Raw genomic sequence first — 9,565 nt, forward strand, 5'->3', positions numbered from 1 at the left:
CTATCCCTCCCACCATTAATGTTTAAAGAACCTATCCTCAAAGCTTCCATAGACAAGATTAAGATGGGAAGTACAGAACAAAGCATGATAGAAAAGCAAAGAAAAGACACCGTGTAATACATGGTTCACAATTTTTTTGATTTACTCTTTCTCTTACTCATTGCTTTACTTTTTCTGATAGTGGTAAGAAGCTTTTTCAAACGAAAACGCTTCTTCTCACAAAGTTCAGCAACTCCAACAGTCTTCTGATAAAAAATAACAGAGTGAACAAACTTGTCTACATTAGTGAAGAAATCATTTATGTTGATTTGTTTACCATACGTTTCATCCAAAAAATCGTTAATTTCTTCCAGACTATACAACGAATCTTTATTGAAACCTCCCGAAAATACTGTCTGAGAAACATTAAATACACTTCCTTGTGAACTACCATCATTTTCACACATAGAAACTTGTGACTCAGTATCATCAGACTGATCCTCCTCCATTTCCTCATTATTCAAGACACTTGAAAACGATTCAATTCCATCACTTGCACTCTCCCCCGTTTCAATACCACTGGTACTAGCTACTTCTTTGTTAACATCAGAAACTAGATCAGTTATGCTAAAGAGAGAGAGAGAGAAAGAGAGACAGAGAGAGGATTAAACAACATTTATTGAATTTTCAATTATATCTTACACACATTCACAGAAATACTATATAAAAAAAAACACGTAAAACATTGATTAAATCTTCAAAACCAATTGACCCTCAAAGACCTCACATAAGACATCTTTACAACACCAGATATCACAAAAAACCATTTCATTTTTCACCAGTTTGTAGTACGCAAATTCAATCTTAATTCTTCCACCAACTATTTTTCTAAACATCATTTCCACATCAGTAGACCCAAGTTGTATTCCTTCATTTTTTCTTGTTTTCCAGATTGCTAATTTTGCTGTACCCAACAAATAATTTAATAAGCATGTAATCCTTCTCATAGAATACTTATACTTGACACCTCCAATAAATATTTGATCTGAAAATTCTTCATCAAAATCCTTAAACAAATCTTTAAGAAAATTAAAAAGATCCAGTAATCTTCCACATTTTAAAAATAAATGCTCTAAGTCTTCTTGGCTTCCACAAAATCTACATTCCCCCCCACTGCTGGATTCAAGTGTGCCACATGTCTTTCTGTAGCTATCGCCTCGTGGATAAGCCTCCACTGTAGATCCGCAGTACGCTTCTCTATAGGAGGCTTATACAGGGCTCTCCACCTGTCCCTCACAAGGAAGTCTGGTCCCAACAAACTTGGCCACTTTGAAGCTTTTATTCTCTTGAGAAAAACTTGATGTGTGACTTTTACAGAAGAATAGTAAATCGCTTTCTTTGACGTAGATTTAAACCAGCCCAGCTGTGGTGTATCAAAAGACGGAATTGAGTCCATATTTACATCCACCATTTCCTCAAGTATAGCTGGAGACACTCTGATTTTTGGAAATTCTTCTTCTACATCTCTTAAGTCCATTGACCGACGTCTTTCAATGTGTTCTCTATGCCCACCTGGTAAAACATTCCAGATCTCCTCTATCAGTTTCGAGACAAGACGATCAGATTTCAATCCTGTCACTTCTTTAAGAATTCCAACCGGCTTCCACCCATTATCGTCCAAGAGATGTCTGATTTTTACAATCCCATTGCGCTTCAAAACTGCAGATACGCTTACTGAAGACAACAGCCTTGTTTGGATCACTGGATTGAAAAATAATGGTTCTTCCAGAATCCAATGCCCTGTGTCGTCACCACTCCGATCCACTTTAAAGACTGTTTTCCAGGACTGAAACATTGACCTATAAAAGGGAGTAATCTCTGACAGACTCACCTTCCCCAACTCCATTATGAATAAATGTTTATCCAACCCGAGCCCACCTGCGTTCTTCAAAATTAAACTTGCAGTATGGGCCCACGTCAAGTCTTTATGATATAAAAGTCTTTGTGCTGCTTGTATCCTGTAAGAAATCAATCGACTTCTCACATCCACGAGCCCTTGACCTCCTTCATGGACAGGTAAATAGAGTGCAGCAGCATGGATCCAGTGCGCCCAACTCCAAAAAAAGTTCACAAATGTCCTTTGTATTTTACGAACCAACTCCAGTGGAGGCTCCATAACAGTCATTTTATGCCACAAAGTCGAGGCCGCCAAATTATTAATGACCAAGACTCGCCCTCTGTACGACAATTGTGGTAATAGCCAGGTCCATTTAGACAATCGGGCTATCACTTTCTCCAGCAATCCCTCCCAGTTTCTCATCTGAAAATTTTCATTTCCTAAAAAAATACCTAATGTTTTTATCCCCTCTCTGCCCCATAGTAAACCACATGGTAGTTTTGGAGGTCCTACTTCTTCCCAATTGCCAATAATGAATCCCTCACTTTTCCCCCAATTCACTTTGGCTGAGGATGCTTTTTCATATTTTCCAATAATTTCTGTTAAAACTTTCACATCATTTTGATTTTTTATAAACACTGTCACATCATCAGCATATGCTGACAGGGATACTTTACAGGTACTCTTTAAATCTGGAAATGAAATACCGATTAGCTCTTTCCTTAATCTGCACAAAAATGGTTCGATTACTAGACTATATAACTGTCCAGAAAGTGGACAGCCTTGTCTGATACCCCTGGACATCCTGATAGGTGCACTCAATCCACCTCCAGCTTTAACCATAACAAATGCATTAGAATACAACAACTTTATATAAGATATGAAATTATCCCCAAACCCGAATTCTTTCAACACATTGAAGAGATATCCATGATCAACTTGGTCAAAAGCTTTCTCTTGGTCAAGCGAAAGAATCCCCATATTAAGATTATTACTTTGACTAAAATCAATCACATCACGCACTAAAAATAAATTATCCATAATTGTTCTATCTGGTATACAATAAGACTGGTCTCTATGAACCACTACATATAAATATTTTTTAAGTCTATTTGCTAGTACCTTTGAGAATATTTTGTAATCTAAACATAGCAACGACACTGGTCTCCAGTTTTTCAATAGTCCCAGATCTCCTTTCTTAGGAATTAAAGATAGAACTGCTCTGCAACAACTTGTGGGTAATGTCTTTCTTTCGATGCAATCGATCATCAGTTCATTTAAATCCTGTCCAAGCAAATCCCAGAAAGCCTGATAGAACTCTACAGGTATACCGTCCACTCCTGGAGATCTTCCAGGGGATAATTGTCTCATTGCATCAGAAAGCTCTTGCAAAGTTATTTTTTCATCCAGCGATTCTCTTTGTTCGTCTCTCAACTGAGGTAGATCACAGAGCAAATCATCCACACTTGCAGCGTCACAACTCTGAGCATTATATAATTTAGAATAAAAGTATATTGTCATTTCTCTCATTTCAAGAGGGTCAGAAGTTATAGTTCCATTCGGACGTCTTAGATGACACAACTGTTTTTGTAAAAAACTTTTCTTTTCCAAATAAAAAAAATAGGCACTAGGAGCATCCATATCTATGATGGAACAAATTCTTGATCTTATTAATGCTCCTTTTACCTTTTCTTGTAAAAGAGACCCCAGTTCTCCTTTTTTCTTATTTAACCTTTCATTATTTACCGATCCCATATTATTTAACATGTCTTTTTCCAGAGATACAATGTCTCTTTGTAAACTTTTCACTGTTATTTTCATCATTGCAGTTGTATGTGAAGTATAGTTTTGGCAAAAAATTCTAATGTTAGCTTTACCTACATCCCACCATTGACCAAGATTTTCAAAACTGTCTTTCTTAAGTTTCCACCTATCCCAGAAAACCTTAAACTTTTCACAAAAACTAATATCCTGTAATAGTTTAACATTAAAATGCCAAAAATAACAAGGTTTAACCACTTTCTTTAAATTTAAATCAAAAGTAATCATATGGTGATCTGAAAAACCATTAGGCAAAATGGATACATTCATTACCTTATTATTCCAAATCTTCCCCAAATAAAATCTATCTAACCGAGCACCACTAACTTGATTATCTGATGCCTTTAACCATGTATATTGTCTAACTCCTATATTCCTACTTCTCCACAAGTCTATTAAATCGAACTCATTTATAATTTTTAACAGTTGAATGCTTGACTGATTATGTGGCTCCTCTCCATTCCTATCAATTATAAAATTAGTTGTGCAATTCCAATCACCCCCAATTATCATGCACACAGTATCATCAATTTTCTGAATAACTGTTCTCAATTCCATAAAAAATACCACACGCTCATGTCCATTATTAGGAGCATATACATTGATTAAAACAAATATATTTCCTTCAGACTCTACTTTAGTTAAAAGTGCTCTACCTTTTACAATTTCCTCTGTTGATAGAATATTTACATTTAGATTTTTGGAAAAAAGAATAGCTACCCCAGCACTTGTGTTTGTACCATGGCTAAGAGCATATTTCCCTTCCCACCACATACCCCACTGAGTCTCATTATCAGTACTTGTATGTGTTTCTTGCAAAAAGACTATATCAACTCCTTTAACAAACTCTGAAATCATGCCTAATTTATTCCGATCTCTACCCCCATTTATATTTAAGGAACCGAATTTTAAAAGTTCCATAGAAAAATTAAAATAGAGAAAAACAAATGTGAATAGACACAAAGCATTAATTATGAAATTCACCCTGTGCATTTGAACATCCTATTTTTGCACAGCTCTTTTTTCTTTCCGTAATTTAGCCAACATCTTTTTCAGCCTAAACCTCTTCTTCTTGCACAGAGCTTCACAACTAGCAACTTTCAGCATTGACACCACTGACCCTATGAATTTGTCTGTCTCCGGGAAGAAATCCTTCACCTCAACAGTTTTTCCAAACGTCAAATCCAAAAAATCATTAATCTCCTGCACCGAATATGTTTCATCAATATTCTGCGACCCAAACTCAGAAACATCCGACACCTCAGACAATGTATCATCCTCCTTCATTTCATATTCCTCACCTTTTTCAACATCATTTAAGCTTTCAATATTTTCAATACTGATCACTTCTCAAGCCACACTTTCACTTACTTTCTCTGTATGTTTACTGTGTTCCAAGACCTCATGCTCTTGTACCACATTCTCCACTTTTTCTCCTTCATTCTGATTTTGGTCTACACTTACACACGATTCATCATTCTGAACGATACTCTCTCCATTAGACTGCGTTGTTGTATTTTTTACATTAGCGGCGGTTACTCCACTAGGCCCAGCGGCCTCCTCAGTAGTCTGAGCTCTATGTGGGCATGTCAATTTTTTGTGCCCAAGTTCCCCACACTCAAAACACTTCAAGCTACCCGTATTTACATAAAGCATATACGATTTTCCTTCATGCACAACTCTGAAAGACACGTCTAACTCTGGTACATTGAGAAACATAAACACTTGCCTCCTAAAAGACATCACATGTTTTAGTGCTTCACTCTTACATCCTAATGGGATCGTTTTAATCGCACTAGCACATTTACCATATTGAACTAATGCACGCTCAATATCCTCATTTCTAATAAACGGGGGGACGTTCGAGACATAGACTTTTGTTGTTGGTGTAACAAGCGGTGAAACAATAACAAAATCGCCACCTACCACAATCCCGTTGGCTATCAGGCGGTTCACTAGCTTCTCCTCTTTAACAAAAACCACCACCGCTTTATTCATCCTGGAGGCCGAAGAAATGTTGTCATATCCAACCTCCTCTCCGACCGCCAGCAGCACATCCTCAACAGACACACCCTGCGCAGGTACACATCTGACTCCGTGACGCCGCGAAACAGGTGGTTCTCCACCCGCCAGCAACGACGCCATACCGGCGCCTCGGCGAACACCACTAATACGTGGTTTTAAAACTCTACAAAAATAGTTTGTCTCAAATCCCCTTTTTAGAAAGCAAAAAAAAGAAAATAAAAATAATTAAATAAAAGCAAACAAAACAGACCAAACAACAAAAAAAACTATCAAAAACACCTCTCCGTTAACCCCTCACCACCACCCCAAACGCTCCCAGTGTGCACCGAAAGTGAGAGAGAGAGAGAGAGAGAGTGAGAGAGAGAGAGACAGAGAGAGTGAGAAAGAAAGAGAGAGAGAGACAGAGAGTGAGAGAGAGAGAGAGAGAGAGAGAGAGACAGAGAGTGAGAGAGAGTGAGAGAGAGAGAGATTTGAGATTTGACAATCCTTTTTATTTAAAAAAATTCCAAGCTTCATTACACTATCTTGGCAATAAAACTGTTTACAAAACAAGTCACGCTTTTCAAACTAATGTTAAGAAAGAAAATAAACAATAAAAAATTAAATTAAATTAAATTAAATAGATACTAATATTAGTAATTCACATCAACACATCACATCAACACCTCCGAAATAACCAGTTCATCGTCAACTAATGAACACAGCACATTATCACAGCACCACTCAATTTCAAAAATATTCAATGTACTCATTAGTTTATAAAAATTAAACTCAATTACAAGTCGTGATTTTACCATTTTTTTAAATGCTATTATAAGTTCTTGTTCACCTTTCTGTTCAATTTTATTTCTCCTAGTTATATAAATTGCTAATTTTGCGATACCAACGATAAAATTAAGCACCTGACATTTATATTTTTCCTTAATCGTATACATACAACCAAGAATAAAATCCTGCTTTGTAAAACATACCTCAAAAGATTCGAACAGAATCTCTAGAAGGCTAAACAAAACAGAAAGTCTTTTACAAAACATAAAACAATGGAACACAGTCTCCCTTTCTATACAAAAAGGACAATTTTCACATACATTTGGGTTCAACATTGCCACAAAAGAGTTAACTGCTATGGCCCCATGGAGAATCCTCCATTGGAGATCACCAACTCTTTTAGGTAAGGGAGGTTTATACAGAATCCTCCACACTGGTTTTGTTGTTTCAGTAATCTCCAATGTGTCTCTCCATACAGTATCACTTCTATTCTTTAACCATTTCATATTTGTCACTTTCACAATACTTCTGTACAATGATTTCCCTTTAACTTCAAAAAAGTCAATTTGACCATCAAGTTCCTTCTTCAACAAGGGATTAATATCATTAAATGAAGTAAGATCAGGTACAATACTTATATCTGGAAAGAAATCTTCACAATCTGGAAATATACATTTCTTATTGTACTCATCAAGTAAATTTATTTCTTGTACATTCAATACCCCCTGCAGTTTATCTAAAAAACGTTTAATGTATCGTGCAGACTTTACCTTTAAAAAGGCTGAAGCTGCTTCTACATCTTTAAAATCAGGACCTGCATTTGTTATGATGTGTTTCAATTGTAGAGATCCACTTCTATACAACACATCTTTAAGACCTGGTATTTCATCACCAGATACATCGAGACGTGCTCCACACACAATGGGCTCTTCCAGTAGCCAGTACAGGGACATTGATGGTTCCATCCATTGAGGCTTAAACAGACTCCATATTTTAAAAAGACTTCGATAGAAGGCAGGAACTCCTCTAAAATCCAATTTTTTAGGGTCCATTAAAAACAAAACAGTGTCCAGGCCAAGTCCACCTATTCGACGTAAAATGCATTGAGCCACTGGTCTCCATACGAGTCTTTCAGATCCCAGCATAAATTTCTGCAAAAACTGAAGACGATAAGCAGCACATCTACTTGCCAAATGCACTAGACCTTGGCCTCCATCCTCTTTAGCCAGGAACAAAACACTTTGAGGGATCCAATGCAAATTTTCCCAAAAAAAATCCACAATTTCTGCTTGGATTTTTTTTAAGAGTCCAACAGGAGGGTCAACGCATGAAAGTCTATGCCACAGGGAAGAAGCCGCAAGATTGTTAATAATGAGCGTTCGTCCTTTAAATGACAACTGAGGAAGCAGCCATTTCCATTTTTTCAAACGTCCTGTTACTTTATTTGCCATTCCCTCCCAGTTCTTCAGCATGAAAGATTCAGAACCTAAAAAAACGCCAAGATATTTTAACCCGTCTTTTTGCCATAATAATCCTCCCGGTAGGGTTGGACTTCCTCCTTCCCATTTCCCAATCAACAAGGCATCGCTTTTCCCCCAATTTACAATTGCTGATGAAATATCTTTAAAATCATTAACAATTTGTTGTACAATTTGAACATCATCACTATCATTTATAAAAACAATAACATCATCAGCATATGCAGATAAATAAAAAGCATTATTACACTGTGGCAATGTTAGACCCTTTAACTTGTTTCGAAAATTAAAAAGCAGTGGTTCTATGGCCAGCACATATAACAGCCCAGACATTGCGCAACCTTGTCTAATGCCTCTCTGCACTTTAAAGGGAGCACCCAAACTACCATTCATTTTAATCACACTCTCAATTTCACAATACATTGTTCTGATCATATCAATAAAACTAGAATTAAAACCAAAAGCTTGTAAAGTATGCCACAAGTAAAGGTGTTCGACCCGATCGAATGCCTTCTCTTGGTCTAGAGATATAAGGCCAGTATTTATACCAAACAGCTTTGAAACTTCCAAAACATCTCTAATTAGTGTTACATTATCAAAAATCGATCTATTTGGTACACAGTATGTTTGATCGTAGTGTATCACCTTCCCTATTATTGTACTCAATCTTGTAGCCAAAGTTTTGGACAGGATTTTGTACTCTGAGCACAAGAGAGAAACAGGCCTCCAATTCTTTATATTTTGAAGATCACCTGTTTTTGGCAATAGAGTGATAACTGCCCTTCTACAACTGAGTGGAAGAGAACCATTAATAATGCTTTCCTCAAACACTGATACGAGATCTTCTCTTAAAATGGACCAGAAAGTTTTATAAAATTCAATGGGTAACCCATCAATCCCAGGGGATTTCCCATTCTCCATACTCATCATTGCGATATAAAGCTCTTGTTCTGTGAATGGTTGTTGCAAACTTTCATTGCTCTCTTTGTCAAGTTTTGGCAGACCTTCAAAAAAACTACTAGTGGTCATCTTTTCATTTATCAAATCAGCTGTATATAATTTTTTATAAAACTGTACAGCAACTTCTCTTATCTCCGAAGTTTTATTTAATTCCTGTCCTGTATCAGAGACCAAGGAGTGAATTATTCTACTTTGACTATTTTTTTTCTCCATACTGAAGAAAAATTTAGAAGGCGCATCCATTTGTGTGACATTCTGGAAACGTGAGCGAACCAGCGCTCCCTGTGCTTTAATGTCCATCAGGTTACCCAATAAAGTTTTCTTTGATGTCAAAGCTTCAATATGTTCTTTTCTGCCCGTTGATGCAGACAAACTGTACAAATTGATTATCTCAGTCTCTAAATTCTTCAGTGATCGAGTTAGTTCTCTTGTAACATTAAGAGTATATTGCTGGCAAAAACTTTTGATTTGTATTTTTCCGCAATCCCACCACTGCTGTATAGAGCTATATAATTCCTTTTGTTGTTTAAAAACATCCCAGAAAAAATTAAAAGAATCTTTAAAATTTTTATCATCAAGCAAGGATGTATTAAGATGCCAATAGGCACTGCTTGACTTCACATTACTAACTAATACA

The sequence above is a fragment of the Triplophysa dalaica genome, chromosome 13, assembly GCF_015846415.1.
Source record: "Triplophysa dalaica isolate WHDGS20190420 chromosome 13, ASM1584641v1, whole genome shotgun sequence".
NCBI classification, from domain to species: domain Eukaryota; kingdom Metazoa; phylum Chordata; class Actinopteri; order Cypriniformes; family Nemacheilidae; genus Triplophysa; species Triplophysa dalaica.